The 16,348-nt window shown below is 38.9% G+C and overlaps 1 protein-coding gene across 2 annotated transcripts in view; it reads left to right on the plus strand.

The window, feature by feature from the left end:
- The first annotated feature begins 3,314 nt into the window (after positions 1-3,314).
- Positions 3,315-16,348, plus strand: part of LRRFIP2 (LRR binding FLII interacting protein 2) — a 107,425-nt gene continuing 94,391 nt past the window's right edge. The window contains exon 1 of one of the 2 annotated variants that reach the window (XM_044252709.1): positions 3,315-3,575. The gene's annotated coding sequence lies outside the window, so the exon portion shown is untranslated. Of the gene's footprint in view, positions 3,576-4,118; positions 4,430-16,348 lie in introns of those variants that run through there. The other variant, XM_044252710.1, reaches the window with a different exon arrangement.

Genomic DNA, 16,348 nt, shown 5'->3' on the forward strand with positions numbered 1-16,348 from the left:
TTTAGTAAACCTGTAATTCCAGATAAGCCCTTTGGTAAGCTTATTGACTTTGTCATTTGTTAATTTAGAAAAAAGAGAGAAAAGCCCAACCAAGTACAATAAAAATGAATTTACAAAATGGCAATTTTTGGATATCATGAAACGTAGGAAGAAACTAAAAACCTAAAGACATTAATTTTAGTAAGATGTTAATTTTCTAGTTTTAATAATGTATTATAGGTATGCAAGATACTACCAGTGAGGGGATGCTACCAGTGGGTAAAGGCTACACAGAACCTCTCTGTATTATTTTTGCAATTTCCCTGTGAGTCTATAATTATTTCCAAATAAAAAGTGAAATAAATAAGTTAAAAAATAAAAAAAGAAGACCCCAGGAAAAATAGTAAAGGGAAAAAGGAATTTTTATAAAAAGAATTTTAATATACATAGTTAAAGACTTGTTTGCCAGATTTCCATAGGTTTGTAAGGAGTTAACCAAAATTTTTAAAAATGCTTCCAAGACAGACAGACAGGCACACACATGACTAACAAAAGTATTAGGCTCTGAAAAGTGGCATCCTAATTTTAATGTTTGAACTAATGATATTTTCCAGAGTCAAAGGGAGAGTGAAACATAGTACTGTTTGCATAAAAAACCAACAAATTTTGCAAAAACCACAAAAATGAGTGTTTGCTCTTGAGAAAGGAAAACCTGTATTTCTTACATCATCAAAGAAAAACGTGAAAGATCTGATATGAAAGGAAAAAAATGTACAAATCCTACCACTTCATTCCTCAAAACTGTATAAACATTTGCAAGATTTTCCTTCATCCATTAAATGTCCCTAGAGCAGCCAGCCTACACAGACCTGGGGGCATTCACACGTCACAATATTCCATAAAAATCTGGGAACACATATTTTTGGCAGAAAGAAATCACTTAATGTGCAAGGAAAGGCTGCTTGCAAAAGAATTCAGAGTGACACATTTAGGTAGGACTCCCTTGCAATGACAAAATGTCAGTGTCATAATTGATCACATTCTTGGGTGCATTCTAAAGACACACGGCATTATGAACTTTTATGAGTAGCTTTCTTGATGCCAGAGAGATGGCAAATATCCTATAATGGGAGAAGTAAAAACACAGACAAACTCTAAAATTGCCTCATCTCAAGCTTATTAAAGCAACAGAGAAATCTGCTTGGCTAGACACTTCACTTATATTCCCTTCTTAAATACTAGAGTTTAGCAACACAGTGCATAGTAGAAGGGGAATTAGGGCTAGAAAGACCCGAGTTAAAATTCTGACTCTTTCAGCAACTAGTTTTGTTACCTTAGGCTAGTTAGTCTCTGAATCTCAATGTATTTGTTACTAAAATGAATATAATAATCCCCGTATCTCAAGGTTGGTCCTAGAACTGCAAGGAATGCTATATTTAAGTGCCTAGCACAATGCTATGCAGACAGTAGGTAGCAATAAGTGTGAGGTCCTTCCCAGTTTTCCCAGAAGATGCAACAAAATATTTCTTTCTCTGCCAGTTTCGTAAGTGTCAAAGCAAATGGCTAAGGGGTAGATAAACAGGACAAGAGAATCTAATCCTACTATTATCCAGACAATTATTCTATTAATTATGCAGTTATATAAACTAATATTTAATAAACATTATTGGATTTATTGGTATTGTTTAGGTAATACATTAACACATGAATAGGTCTTCTCTTTTTCAAGTTGGCTTTTTTTTATTTTAACTGGTTTAGCAAAATAGGCTATTAATTATGAGTATGATCTTTTGGGAAGATTAAGCTCCTCTTTTTTTTAATTTTTAAAGATTTTATTTATTTGAGAAAGAGAACGACAAAGAGAGCACAAGTGGGCTGGAAGGGTAGAGGGAGAGATAGGAGGAGATTCCTGGTTGAACAGGGAGCCTTGGCGGGGTGGGGAGGTTGGGGGGCCAAGTGGAGATTGATCCCAGTACCCCAGGATCATGACCCGACTCTACGGCAAACACCGAACTGACTGAGCCACCCAGGTGTCCAAAACTCCTCTTGATCCCAGGTAAAAATCATAGTTTTAGTGTTTACTCATGGGTCTGAGAAAAAGTGACATGGAAAAAAAAATGGTAAAAGGTTAAAGAATTTGTCTTTCAAGGCTGATAGTGTAATTCTCCCTATGATGAAGCGCCTGTTGTTGTATGCCTGGGGACTAACGTTCCCTAACTCATGCCTTGAACCTCCGCTAAGAGTGCCACATTCCCAGGCTCCATCTACTCGAAAGGGTGAGCAAGCCTTGTGAAATTGCAAGAGTGGACAGCACCGAGACAGGCCTTAGAAGGCTTTAGACACAGGTTCTTCACATGGAATCCGGGGGCGTACTCAGCAGGTTTCGGAACCTGCATTCCCTGTCTGTAAAATTGTGTCTAAGCGTATTTCGTGCCTTTTCCCCAGGAAGATGCTCAACTGTCACGTCCCTCTTGAGGATGGTTCTCTAGCCATCCTTTCCTGAAAAAGGGGTCTCGCCCACACAATCTCTCACATCATCCTTAAGTATTTCCTGCACAGCCTTACCACAATCTGTCATTACCTTGTTTGTCTGATTAAATCGCTCTAACCCCCCGCCCCCCCGCCCCCGAAGGTAGGCTTCCCAAAGGGCTGGGCCCTGGCCTTTCTCCAGCGCCTTGAACCTGCTGAGTTTCGAGAGACACTTCTGGAACGAATGACACGTCCGTGTCTAGCAGATATTTAAAGGCCTCTACATCCCTCCATCCGCCTCCTTTCCCGCCCCCAGCACCGCCGCATCCTTCTACGGAAACCATCTTAAAATCACGCGTTTTCATTTTGGAAATAAGGCTTTTCGCCTTGCCATCACACCCACTCACTCTCGCACACTCGTTCTCTATAGTCGGAACCGCTGCCCAGGCCCACTTACCCAAACCCACTAGGCCGGACTGTTTAGGGGCGACCCGGGTAGGTGCAGCCTCGAGCCGGTGCCTGCCTCTATTCGCCTTCCCGACCTCCTGTCCTCCGCGGGATCCGAGGGGCCACCTCTAGGCCGCCCGGGCCTCCGCCCAGCGGAGTCCCACGCCGCCACCCTCCCTCCAGCGCGGCGCCTGCAGCTCGCTGTGGCCGCGCACGGCAGCGGAAGCACCGCTCCCGGGGCTGCGCGCAGCCGGCAGCAGAAGAACCGATAGTCCGCCACGCCGGGATCCTGCCCGTTCCGCAGCGCGCGCCGCCGCGGTCGCAACTGCTTCCGGGTAAGCGGGTCACCGACCCTGTGGCCCCGCCCCTCCTTCGCCTCCTCCGCCAGCCGCTCCGGCTGCGGCTCCTCCCGGGGGCCGGTTCCCGCTGTCTCTGTATTAGCCGCCGCGCCACGGGGCCACCGGCGTGACTGACCCACCGGCGTGACTGACCCACCGGCCGCGGGCGCCGGGAGCCGCCGCGTCTAGCCCGGCCCGCCTGGCCGGGAGCCTGGGACCCAATTTGCCGTCCGCGTCCCTCGCCCTCCACTCCTCGCTTTTCGCCCGGCCAGCTCCCGGCGGCCGACCCGCGCCCCGGCCCTTCCCGGGCGGCGCCGTAGTCACAGCCCGCGCCCAGGACAGGTAAGGGCCGTCCCTTCCGCCGTCCCGGGGGCCCCTTCCCGGCCTCTGCAGCCCGTGCGACCCGCGCTGCCGCTGACCCCTGCTGGGGGCCCGGTTTCCCTGCGGGCTCTCGGGTCGGGGTCGCCCCCCGCCTACCGCGTTCTCCGGCAGCACGCCTGATTTCTAACGCGCGCCCTCGGTCTGTGCGAGGGGATGCGGTTACTCCCATTGTGGGAGAAATTGCATCGGGCCGCTGTCCCTTTGCGTCCGGTGCTCGAGGCTCCTTCTCCTCTTCCCCGGCGCGGCACTCCCTCGCTTCTGTCCCCGGACCGGCACCCCTGCGAACGGTGTCAGGCCGGTGGAGGGCGTAGCATTTTTATGGGATTTTTTTTTTTCTTCCTCCTTGACCCTAACTGAAGCGCGGGCTAGGAGTGCCGGGGTTAATGCTTGACTAGTACGGGGTGTTATTCACACCCAGATTGTTAAGTTACACAGCTGTGGTCGGGCCTGCTTCTCTTGCCTGTGGATATCCAGCAGGAAGCCGGCGGACCTAAGGAAACGCACCTCTTTTTCTTTCTTAGAGGGAATAAAGTTCAAGTGTTTGCTCTACTTTTCCACTGTGGGAGATACAAATAGTAGGCTGCTGAGACACGGCTAGGGAAATGCTGTATCCTAAACTTTAAGCGTTAAATCCATTTTCTATGAGTTTCCATTTAATGACTCAGCATTTCTGCTGTAAACAGAAAAACTGCAGACTAGGTTAGTTGACTAAAAGATACTATGTAGGAATAACTGAGTAGCCTTTAATTTTTCATGTTATCACAATGGGAAGAGAACGTGGATGCAGTAAATGGAACCAGAGAGATGGTGAACAGGTATGGGTGGGCGAGTTCATAGTATTTAAAATAACGTGTTTTTTTTTTCCAAGATAGCGTTTTTTATAGGGATAAATCTATACATAAAGGTTCAATTGTTGGAGAATTCAGTATTGCAGATAAGAGTTAGTTGGCAGAGACTTGAGGTTGGCTGTGGTTTGGAAGTCTTGCAGAATTAACCCTGTTTAACCATCATCATGCTCTGTTTAACAAATATAGAGATGATGACCTAGTGTAATATTCATGTTAGAGTAAGAATTTCAGAAAGTGTGATTCATTTAGAAAGTTAGGTCACTCACTTTGTGAGTCATTGATATGGATCTTAAAATTGGAATAGAGGGAAGCAAGAAGTTTGTTATTGCCTCGTTAGATGCCTTCAGTCACTGTATATGGAGCGTTGTTATGCTTTGTTAGGTTTGTTGCTGGATACTTATTGTCATGAAGTACGGTAAGGCAATAAAAATGGAACTCTTGCAGAATATCTGGCTTTAGAATAGTTTCTAAGTGGATTGTTGTAATTATACCCTACCCCCACCTTTTTTTTTTTTTTTTTTTTGCCAGATGTGGGAAGATAAATGAAGGGGCCTAGGGACAAAGTAAATGTCAGTGAAAGGTATAAAAAAGTTTACTGAAGAATCTACAGTAAACAAAATAGTCCTTTCAGTGAAAGGCCTCACCTATTTTGTGAATCCTTAAAAATGTGGAATGAGTTCTTATGTAAGTTCTGTTGTAGAGGAAAGTCTGTATGGAAGTTGTGATTTATTATTGGAATGAATTCATTGTAAACTAGAAATAACTTTTTATTGCTGAAATGTAATTTGATCATTTTGGCTTTAAAAATATTGTTAAGCAAAATAACCTTGAATCACAGGGTGGGTACTTGATATTCTTAGCCCTGTTTTCTTTTGCTTTTTTGGAATTCATCTTATTTTACCTTGATTTTCAATTTTATGGAACTTTATAGTTAGTTCACCAACTATAAAGTAATGGTAAGTTGGTCTTGCTTACCAGGTTCCTTTAATTATTTGACTAAATTTTGGCATCTTATTTTCTTGTATATTCATTCATATATATAGAGTGTTCCTTAATGTTGCTTTTGATTTTTGTCCAGCAAATAGTGACTTAATTAAGAGTTTCAGTTCCCGGTAAACAGAGATTCTCTTTTGGAAAATCCCTTGTGGAAACCACCATAACTAACAGTCTTGATAAGGTAGATATGTAAGAGAAGCCTTCTTATGTCATGATTTAAGCATCTCCATAATGAAGGAAAAAAAGTGATAGGAGGGTATATTTGTCAAATAGATTGTTTTTCTCTCAAAACAAAACCAAAAACATATTTTACTAGAAATGAGAGCTATGTCTTGCTAAACCCTTTGTGAATTGTTTTACTGTGCTCCTAGTATGAAAAGGAACAGAATTGAAGATGTTTAGAAAAAAAAAAATTCTCCTGGCAGAGTGCTGGGAATGTTGATGAGGATCATTTAAGAGGAAATACAGTTCTTCTGTCTTCACCGTAGGTGCACGTACAAAATAGAGGCCATTTCATAGCCTTTTCCTTTTAAGTAATTACTTCTTTCTGGAGACTCTGGGAGAGATGGACTTTTAACCAGGAAGATGTACCACTTTATCCAGTTTGCAAACAATAGACTTTAGGACTGTTGTTCAAAACTCAACTTTTAAAACTTCAGAGGGAAGGAATTGAGCTGAATTTGCCCTGTGAGTAAAATAACTTTACCTTTTTCTCCATTTCTCCTTTTAAGATACTAGCTAGACTATACCTTTGGAAATGATTGTGTGTGTTGCATATTGCACTTTATTTTTAAAACTTTTTGCCCTACAAGGAATCAAACATTGGGCTAAAAACTGGGTTTAGTTTAAGTTAAACTTTTTCGTTTATTCTATTACTTCTTTTTTTCTGGTCAGGGGAGGGAGAAAGGATTCTATTTCTTGGGGAAACTCTGAGATTTGCTAAAAGTGTCTGCTTTTGTTTTGGTCTCGTGGTACGGAGAGCAGTATATAAGAGTAAAAATTGTTGAGAAGACCTGGCATACATACAGGGAAAGAGAATGCCCACTTCATGGGTACAGTAGATGTTTGTAGGACTTCTAAAAATTGATAAAACGTTTTTAAAAAAATGTTACATGGTGCAAAGGAAGCCTCCTCTCCACAACAGACTTCTAGCCTTCTCTCACTCCCCCACTCCCTAATCCAAGCAACCACTTTGAATGGTTTCCTTTATGTTCTCTAAATTTCTATTGCATATGTAATCTCCTGTATTTAGGAGAACTTTCTTCTATCTTGCATTCTTATCCTTGATATATCTTAGAGATTTTTCTGTTTTAGCACGTGTCCATCTGATTTTTAAAAAAGACTGGATGTCTTGCCTAGTTTAGATGAACCATAATTTATTCATTTTCCATAATTTATTTTTCCATTCCCTATTAAGAGACATTTAGGTTGTTTTTAGTTTTCTACAAATGTTGCTATAGTGAACAATTAATATATAAATCTTTGCACTAGTCCATAAGTATGTGTATAGAATATATTTCTGAAAGAGTGATTGCAAAGTTGGACCTTAAGTTGTGAAGGTTTATAAATTTGTTTCAACCATACACTGGATTTATTTTATAATAGAAGTTAACTTCTTTCTTAACCTTGTAGGAGAAAGGAACTCTTACTTTGTATTCTATCTTCTCCACTTAAAAAAAAAAAAGATTAAAATGTAGTTTATAAGGCGATCTTAAACATTTTAGAGTGACGGGTGGTTAATTTTGTTTATACTGGTAAGGGTGAAAATACTGTTGCTTGAAGACTAGTGTTATACACAAACCACTTCACTTATATTGGGTAATAGTTAAATGAATACTTTGGTAGTCGGTTGATTGTTTTAGGATTTTATGACCAATATCAATTAAAAATATTGTATGTAGTTTAACATCTTGCCCTGATGAAGTCTGCTACTATATTATTAGTCACAGAAAATAGTCCACCTTTTGCCTTCCTTTACCTTCCACATCCTAGTCTATTCATAATAAAAGAAACCTCTGTAGAGTTTGAGATTCAAAACACCTTTTGCAACCCAGAGTGCTATGGATGGATTAATTTCCCAAGACAGGGGGTATGTACAGCTTCCGTTTTTATTCTGCAAAGTGTTTGTGAGCAAATTAAGAGTTTAAAAGTTTTATTTCTGTATTATACAGCTCTCTCATGACCAGGAGGAGGGGGTTCAGGAACATTTTACCTTTGAAAATGAGAGATTCTAGAGAAAAATAGAAAGTACTGAGGGGCTAATGTATGATGATGAAGTTGGAACCTGTGAGTGGCAGAGTCTCTGGCTGGTGCCCAGGGTCTATTTTGAGGCCTTGTCAGAGCTTGTCCAACAGAACCTACCACATAACTGTAATCTGCCCTGGCCCTACTGCCAGTCAGGAAGGCCTGCGGTTTAGGAAAAGCGGCAACCATAGAAGAGTGAGCTTATAAAGGACGTTTGCCTCCAGAAGATTAAGGCTAAGTTTTGGGGTGAAAATCTGCTTAGTGTGCACATCCTAGGATCATTTTTTTTTCTTTTTGTCTTTCTTTTTTAAGAAAAGAGCATGATTAAGGAAAACTAATGAGAAAAGTATTTCAGAAGAATGTGCAGAAGGAGGAGCACAGGATTGTACCAGTATTGATGTTATGTTCTGGGTCTAAGAGTGATTAGTCAAATGTTTTACAGCAAGGAAAAACCATTACTGAACTGGCATAGGAGGGCCATGGCCCTAGTTGAACTTGTCCGGTTCAGAGACTTGTGCATGTCTTTGGATCAAAAGGACACTGGGAATGATGGGCTGTTTTATAGGATTATTTTGAGTTTGTACAGAGAACTTAGCTTCTTCCCAAATTGTCGCTCTCTTCCCACAGGACTGCTACAGTCTCCTGTACATTATCATGAAGTTATCGCTTTAAAAATAACTCTAGGCTGTTACCAGATGCTATCTCCCAGGGCAGCTGCCTCTGTGTATCATGTGCTTTCTCATGATTTCTCAAAACCTTGGTGTTTTTTATATACTTAGTGAATGAGGCACTTAAGTTTAAAAGTTCTTTAACTGATTTCACTAGTTAGGCTAGAAAACTGTTCAAAGGGCTTTAGAACTCCACCCATTTATTCAAGGTTCCTGTCATCATATTAAACTGCAGCCTTGTATTACAGTCAAGGTTGCTTGAAGAATTCTGCAGTCAGGGCAAACTTAATTTACAGATGCAAAGCCTGCAGATAGTTTCCTTTTTCTTGCTTTAGATTAGGTTGTAACGTCAAGAAATTTAATTTTTCCTTGCCCTCAGTTATTTGGATTCTTTGCATTTGATAATAACGATGTATTTAGTACTGTATTGAGTGTGAGGAGAAAATGTAAACTGGAGTATTTTTTTTTTTTTTAAAGATTTTATTTATTTATTTGAGAGAGACAGTGAGAGAGAGCATGAGCGAGGAGAAGGTCAGAGAGCGAAGCAGACTCCCCATGGAGCTGGGAGCCTGATGTGGGACTCGATCCCCGGGACTCCAGAATCACGCCCTGAGCCGAAGGCAGTCGTCCAACCAACTGCGCCACCCAGGCGTCCCTAAACTGGAGTATTTTTATTCCCCTCCCCCCATTCCTATAATCTGGTTTATTCCTGTTATCACCTCCCTGCTTCAGGTCTCAGCCTTCCTCTAACAAGAAAAAAAAAGGTGAAGATAGTGCAGAGCAGAGAGTGGAAAAGAGGTTGGGAAAAGTGTTGGAGTACAAATGTGTATTGGGTCGTATTTGCTCAGAAACGTGAACTATTGGGCGCCTGGGTGGCTCAGTGGGTTAAGCCGCTGCCTTCAGCTCAGGTCATGATCTCAGGGTTTTGGGATGGAGTCCCACATCGGGCTCTCTGCTCAGCAGGGAGCCTGCTTCCTCCTCTCTCTCTCTGCCTGCCTCTCTGCCTATTTGTGATCTCTCTCTGTCAAATAAATAAATAAAATCTTAAAAAAAAAAAAAAGAAACGTGAACTATTAAAACTCTTCTTAAAAAATTATAGTTCATCTTTTTCATTGTTTTCACCTTGAACCTTGTATGTATTAGTTGGTTTTTCATTATGAACACCAAAATATATATTTTTTAAGATATTATGTATTTATTCATGAGAGACAGAGAGAGAGGGAGAGAGAGGCAGAGGGAGAAGTGGGTTCCCTGTGGCACTGGATCCCAGCACTCTGGGATCATGACCTGAGCCCAAGGCAGATGCTCAGTGGACTGAGCCACCCAGGCTCCCTGAACACCAAAAGCTTAGCTAGTTTTTTTTTTTTAAACCTAGTTTTGGTATAACGTAGCTTTACTGTTTTAGGAAACTAATTTTAAAGTTACTTATCTTGATCACTCTGCTATTCTTTCTATATCCCCCACTTTCCTAAATTGAAACATTTTAACAGCCAGCAGCATTCTTTTGGCTGTCTGTTTTCTAAGTAAAATAACATATACTGTATGCAGATGATTAAGATGTTAAAATATTTATTTCCCTGTTAAATGGTTTAAGTAATTTATAACAATAAACAATACAATTAGTAAGCATACATGTTGCTATTAAAAAAAAAAAGAAAAAAAAAGGATTTCAGTAAAGTGACCCAATGATTATAGGATTAAAGATAGAAAAAAAATAATTCAGTTTTAGATAAGCTATCTTTTTCCCTGCCATGTATATTGCCATATCTAAGTGGTTAGTCAAAGAAATTAGACAATCGTTGCCTGTTGTACCCAATTCACCCTTTGTTACCCATTCAAGTGGGGTTTTTAAAAAAATTGTGTTAGAATATATATAATATGAAGTTTACCATTTTAATTATCTTTAAGTGTACAATTCAGTTTTTAAAAAAAATTATTTATTCATGTGACAGAGACACAGAGTGGGAACACAGGCAGGAGGTATGGGAGAGGGAGAAGCAGACTTCCTGCTGAGCAGGGGTCCCCAACATGGGGCTTGATCCCAGGACCCTGGGATCATGACCTGAACCGAAGGCAGATTCTTAGTGACTGAGCCACCCAGGCACCCCTACAATTCAGTGGTGTTAAATACATTCACACTGTTGCACAACCTTCACCATCATCCATCTCCAGAACTTTCTCATCATCTCAAACTGAAACTCTGTGCCCATTAAAAAAATAACTCCTAGTTCCCCACAGTGCCTGGCAACCACCACTCTACTTTCGGTCTCAGTGAATTTGATTACTCTAAGTACTTCATATAAGTAGAATCATATATTTCTGTTTTGTGCCTGGCTTATTTCACTGAACACAGTGTCCTCAAGGCTTATTCAAGTTGTAGCATGCATGAGAATATATATATATATAATATATATATATATATATATATCTTTATATATCTATATATATAGATATATATAAAGATAGATATCTATCTTTATATATCTATATCTATCTTTAAATATATTTATTTATATATATTTATATATATATATTTATATATATATTTATTTAAAGATTTTTATTTACTTATGAGTGAGAGTGAGGACACAAGCAGGGAGGAGGGGCAGAGGGAAAGGAAGAAGCAGAATCCCTGCTGAGCAGGGAGCCCGATGCGGACCCTTCCCAGGATGCCAGGATCATCACCAGAGCTGAAGGTAGACAGCTAACTGACTGAGCCACCCAGGTGCCCACATGCATGAGAATTTAAGTCCTTTTTAAAGGCTGAATAATATTCCATTGTATGTATATCCCATGTTCTGTTTATCCCTTTGTCTGTTGATGGACACTGGATTAGCTTTTACCAAATTGTGAATAATGCTGCTACCTGTGAACACAAGTGTATAAATATTTGTTTTGAGTCCCTGCTTTTGTTTCTTTGGGGCATATACCCTTAAGTAGAATTGTTAGATTATATAGTAATTCTGTGTTTAATTTTTTGAGGAATTGCCATATGCATTTTCCATAGTGGCTGATTATTTTACAGTCTTACTGGCAGTGTACAGGGGTTCCAGTTTCTCTCCATCTTTGACACACTTGTTATTCTTTTTAACATAGTAGGCATTCTAATGAGTGTGGGGTGGTGTCTCATTGTGGTTTTGATGTGTATTTCCCTAATAACTAGTGATGTGGAGCATCTTTTCATGTGCTCATTGGCCATTTATATGTCTTTAGAGAAAACTGTTCAAGTCCTTTGTCTATATTTGAACTGGATTGTTTTTTATTGTTGTTATTGAGTTTTTAGGGGTTCTCTATCTATTGCAGAGATTAACCCCTTATTAGATGTATAATTTGTAAATATTTTCTCCCATCCTGTAGGTCACTTTTTTTTCTCTTGATATGGTCCTTTGATGCACAAAGTTTTTATTTTGATGAAGTCCAATTTATCTACTTTTGTTGTTGTTGTTATTGTTGTCTGGGCTTTGGCATTATATTCAAGAAATCCAAAGTCATAAAGCTTTTTGTGTGTGTTTTCTTCAAAAAGTTTTGTAGTTTTAGCTTACACGTATTTCTTTGATCTACCCTGAGAGTTATTTTTATTTGTGGTGTATGCCAGTAAGGCACTGTTTTGGTTAGAGTAACTAGTTAGCTTTCTGGTTCAGATCTGAAATCAGGAAGTGTGAGTCCTCCAACTTGTTCTTCTTTTTCAAGATTGTTTTGGCTGTTCGTGATCCCTTGAGATTCCATATGGATTTTATTTTAGGGAGGGGTTTTTCTATTTCTACAAATAGAATAGGTTTACAAATAGGTATTTCTCTTTTTACAAAATATGTCATTGGGATTTGATAGAGAGTGTATTGAATCTGTAAATGGCTTTGGATAGTATTGACATTTTAACAGTGTTAAGTCTTCCAATCCTTGAACAGGGGGTGACTCTCCGTTTATTTATATCTCCTTTAATTCCTTCAGCAATGTTTTGTAGTTTCCTTGGTTAAGTTTTTTCCTAAGTATTTTATTTTTGATCCTTGTACATGGAATTGTTTTCTTAATTTCCTTTTTGGGTTATTCATAGTTAGTATATAGAAATGTAGCTGGTGTGTGTGTGTGTGTGTGTGTGTGTGTGTGGATTTTTTTATCCCTGTACCTTTGCTGAATTTATTCATCCAAAACTTTTTTTATACAAACTTTTAAAAACTGTTGCATTTGTCTTCTGTGTTGTGTGACAAGTTACACAAATTTAGAGTTTAAAATAACACACATTTATTTTCCTGCAATTTCTGTGGGGCAGGAGTCGGAGTATGGCTGAGCTGGGTCCTCTGCATAGGGTCTCATGAGGCTGTAATCAAGGTGTGTATAGCTGGGTGGAATTCTCTTTTGGAGACTTACATGATAAAAATCCATCTCCCTGCTCACTGAGATTTTTGGCAACATTAGTTTATTTGTGGTTTTAGGACTAAAGCTTCTTGCTCACTGAATGTTGCTTTAGGATAACTAAAGGTTATGTAGAGGCTGTCTTCAAATTCCTAAAGGCTGCTCTCAGCTCTTGGAGGCAACCTGAATTTCTTGGCCTTGTGGTATTTCCTGATATGGCCCTTTGGTCAAATCATTAAGGAGAGCCTAGAGCAAGTCTGCTGGCTGGCTAGTCTTATATAATGTAACATAATCATGGGAATGACATCTCATAACCTTTGTCATATTCTGTTGGTTAGAAGCAAGTCACAAGTCCTGGCCACATTCTTTGGGAGGTGTTTACACAAAGGTAGGAACAGAAGGGGGTGCGGATAACGAAACCTTAGAGTCTGTCTTCCATAGCTGATTACAAAATAGCACATACTTTATAAACCTATTTTTTCTTTAAAAAACATATATGTGCAGTTAAAAGAAGTTTATCTTACAAAATAGCACATACTTTATAATTTATAAGCCTGTTTCTCTTTGAAAAACATGTATGTGCAGTTAACTATGTATTACTCATGGTTTTTATTGTTAATTTTCTGTTTCTTCATTATTCCCCCTTCTCCTCTCTGCGACATTCTAGTTTTGCAATTTTAAATCAATAGTTGGTGTTTTCATTATAACTAAATAAATATTATTTACTGCTCAGCCAAGTATTGTGCCATGATTATTTTCTTTCTTGTTTAACTCAGTTTTTCCAGGGGGACTGCCAGGGGGTTTCCTTTCTTTGCTTAGTTTTCTCTTCACCTTATTTTTTGAAACCAAATGCTCCCAACATTTTTTTTAAGTCCTTCATCCTATTTGTCTAATTTATTTAGTTTATTTGTGAAACATATAAAACAAAAATACAGTTTGAAGAACAATAAATTGAGCATCTATATCTCACTACCTAGGTCAAGAAATGAACTCTACAATTATCCTAGAAGTTCCTACACATACTCTTTAATGTACCTCTTCCTCTTCAAGCAATCAATGCCATTTTACATGTTAATCACTCTCTTGGGACCATTCCTTGCCCAACTGTGCTGTCTCACTCTCCGTACGTGTATTTCTAATCAATATGTGGTTCAGTTTTGAAAAGTGGAATAGTTCTTCCACCTTTTTGCATTTATTAGTTAGGATAGACTTACCTACTTTAACAAACAAACTACCCCCAAGTTTCACTGGTTTAACACAGTTCAGGGGTATGTCTCACATCTCTGTCGGTTGTGAGTTGGGAAGCAGTGGTAAAGGAGTAGTCAACAGATGAAAGGAGCCTGAGTCCCTGGATGACTCTGCAACAAACTACTTTGATTTTCTCTTTTATTTTGGATAAAAGGAGGCATATGAAGCATATCCTCTAGTAGCTTATTGACAAAGGGCATAAAAGAGGTAAATTTTTGAGGCCTCAAATGTCTAAAAATGCTTTAATCATCAAGTATGAGAAATAGAATGTTTTGACTGGGCATAGGCTGTTTATAGATTGTCTGTAGTTTTGAAGTTTGAAGGCATCTGTACAGTGATTGTCCTCTTTCCAGAATTACCTTTTTAAAAAAAGATTTTATTTGTTTGAGAAAGAACAGGATGGGAGAAGGGGCAGAGGGAGAGGGAGAGAGAGAGAGAGAATCTCAAGCAGACGCTGTGCTGAATGGGGTGCCCTATGTGGGACTCCAGCACACCACCCTGAGATCATAACCTTAAGCCAGACTCAAGAGTTGGTCACTCAGCTGACTGAGCCACCCAGGTGCCTCATTACGAGAATTACTTTTAAAAGTTTAAAACCATTCTATTTGTTAATTCTTTCTATGTAACCTTATTTTCTCACCCATGGAAGTGTGTAAAGTCATCTTTGTCTTCAGTGTTTGAAATTCACTGTGGTAATTCACTATGAAATACTTCGGTGTGGACTCAGGACTTATGTTGAGCATTCTGTGGGCCCTTTGAGTCTGGAGAAACTTAAGTCTTTAACTTCTGGAAAGTAATTACTGATATTGTTCTCTGTGTGCGTGTGTGTGTGCACGCGCACGTGCGTGCGTGCAGTAGGCTGTGGTGGATGAGCAGGTTTGGGAGGAAGGATGGTCAGTTTGTCTTTATTTGTACAAAAAGGAGCCACCCAAATGTTGATGTTAGGTCTTTTATGAGCAGAAGTCATGTGTCTAAAGCGGAGCCCATTGCATGTAGCTTTAGATTGGTTGGCACTTGGATTAGCTACTCTCAGAGCTGTGCTGTTAGTTTGCTCCTCTCGAACTATTCCCTTGTGAACATTGTACTTGCATTGCATTATATCTTGTTGACTTCCTTTATGGGCCTGACTGGTATCTTGCCTACCATTTCAGAGTATTACTTTGCCCTTTCTAAGACAGGTTTAAGCTGTCTTACCTGGCTAACATGGCTCAAGAGAGGGGCAATGTTGGCCTCTCCCTTTATGCTATAAAAGTATCTCATGGCACTATTTTATTTTCCAGTGAGTGGAAGGATTCATAGAATAGAGGTCTTCAAGGAAAGCTGATAATTTGAAAGGATTTCGCCTTGATTATAAAAAGCTGTAGACTTAAAAATTGTTGTTTTCCCCCAGGAATTTAGTGGATGTTAATGCTTGCTTCTTTGTTTTAATTTTGACCTATTGATTTAAGTTAGATTTTTAATTTTAAAAGTTAATCCAGGGGTGCTCATTCTATTTAAAATTAGCAATATGTTTTTCACTTACTTAAAATGTCGTTATGACTGTAAAAGTGATGGTCACTATGAAATCTGTTAGGAAATTACAGTTTTACCAGAGATGACCAACATGAATTTTTATAGTCCTACTTTGCAGTTGCCCTGACAGACTAAATGAATCTTTCCCCTTTATATATTGTTAATATTGTTTGTTAATATTGTTTGTTAATATTGTTTGTTTGTTAATATTGTTTGTTTGTTAATATTGTTTGTTTATATTAATATTGTTTGTTAATATTGTTTAAAGTTGGTTTTTCTTGTTAAGTTTGTATTTTCATACTATGAAGTAACCTATAATTGTAGATTTTAGCTTAAATAATTTTTTTGATAAAGTGATTATCAATAATATATAAAGCTTAAGAAAAAGGAAAATTCTTTTTATACAGATTGTCTTTGTTCTTTATTTGTATCTATGAAGTTTTACATATTTGCAGTCATACTTTACATGGCATTTTGTTATCTTTTTGTACATTATAGGCATATCAAATGTGTCCTTGTCTTTGTTTCCTTCCTATGACTTTTTTCCTGCCACAATTTATTATATCATGTTGACTGGCCTTGACTTAAAGCTGTTGTTGTCAATTTGGGTCATTTAAAGTTTTATCTTTGGTTTTACTATAGACTAACAAAAAGCTAAAATGATAATATTTATTAATATAATTTTCCCTCTTGTTGCATTATATTCTATTTTATTTTTGTTATTAGAATATAGTTAATATAAATATTGCCAGTAGAGTTCATTTTAATCAGAAGGAGAGCCTAATGTTTAAGGCTAATTTAAGTTATTTTTTCCTTTGGCACTTAATTCTGGTTCCATCTATCTTATTATTAGTAACAGAGGTTAGTT

Source organism: Neovison vison, chromosome 6, assembly GCF_020171115.1.
Source record: "Neovison vison isolate M4711 chromosome 6, ASM_NN_V1, whole genome shotgun sequence".
NCBI lineage: Eukaryota > Metazoa > Chordata > Mammalia > Carnivora > Mustelidae > Neogale > Neogale vison.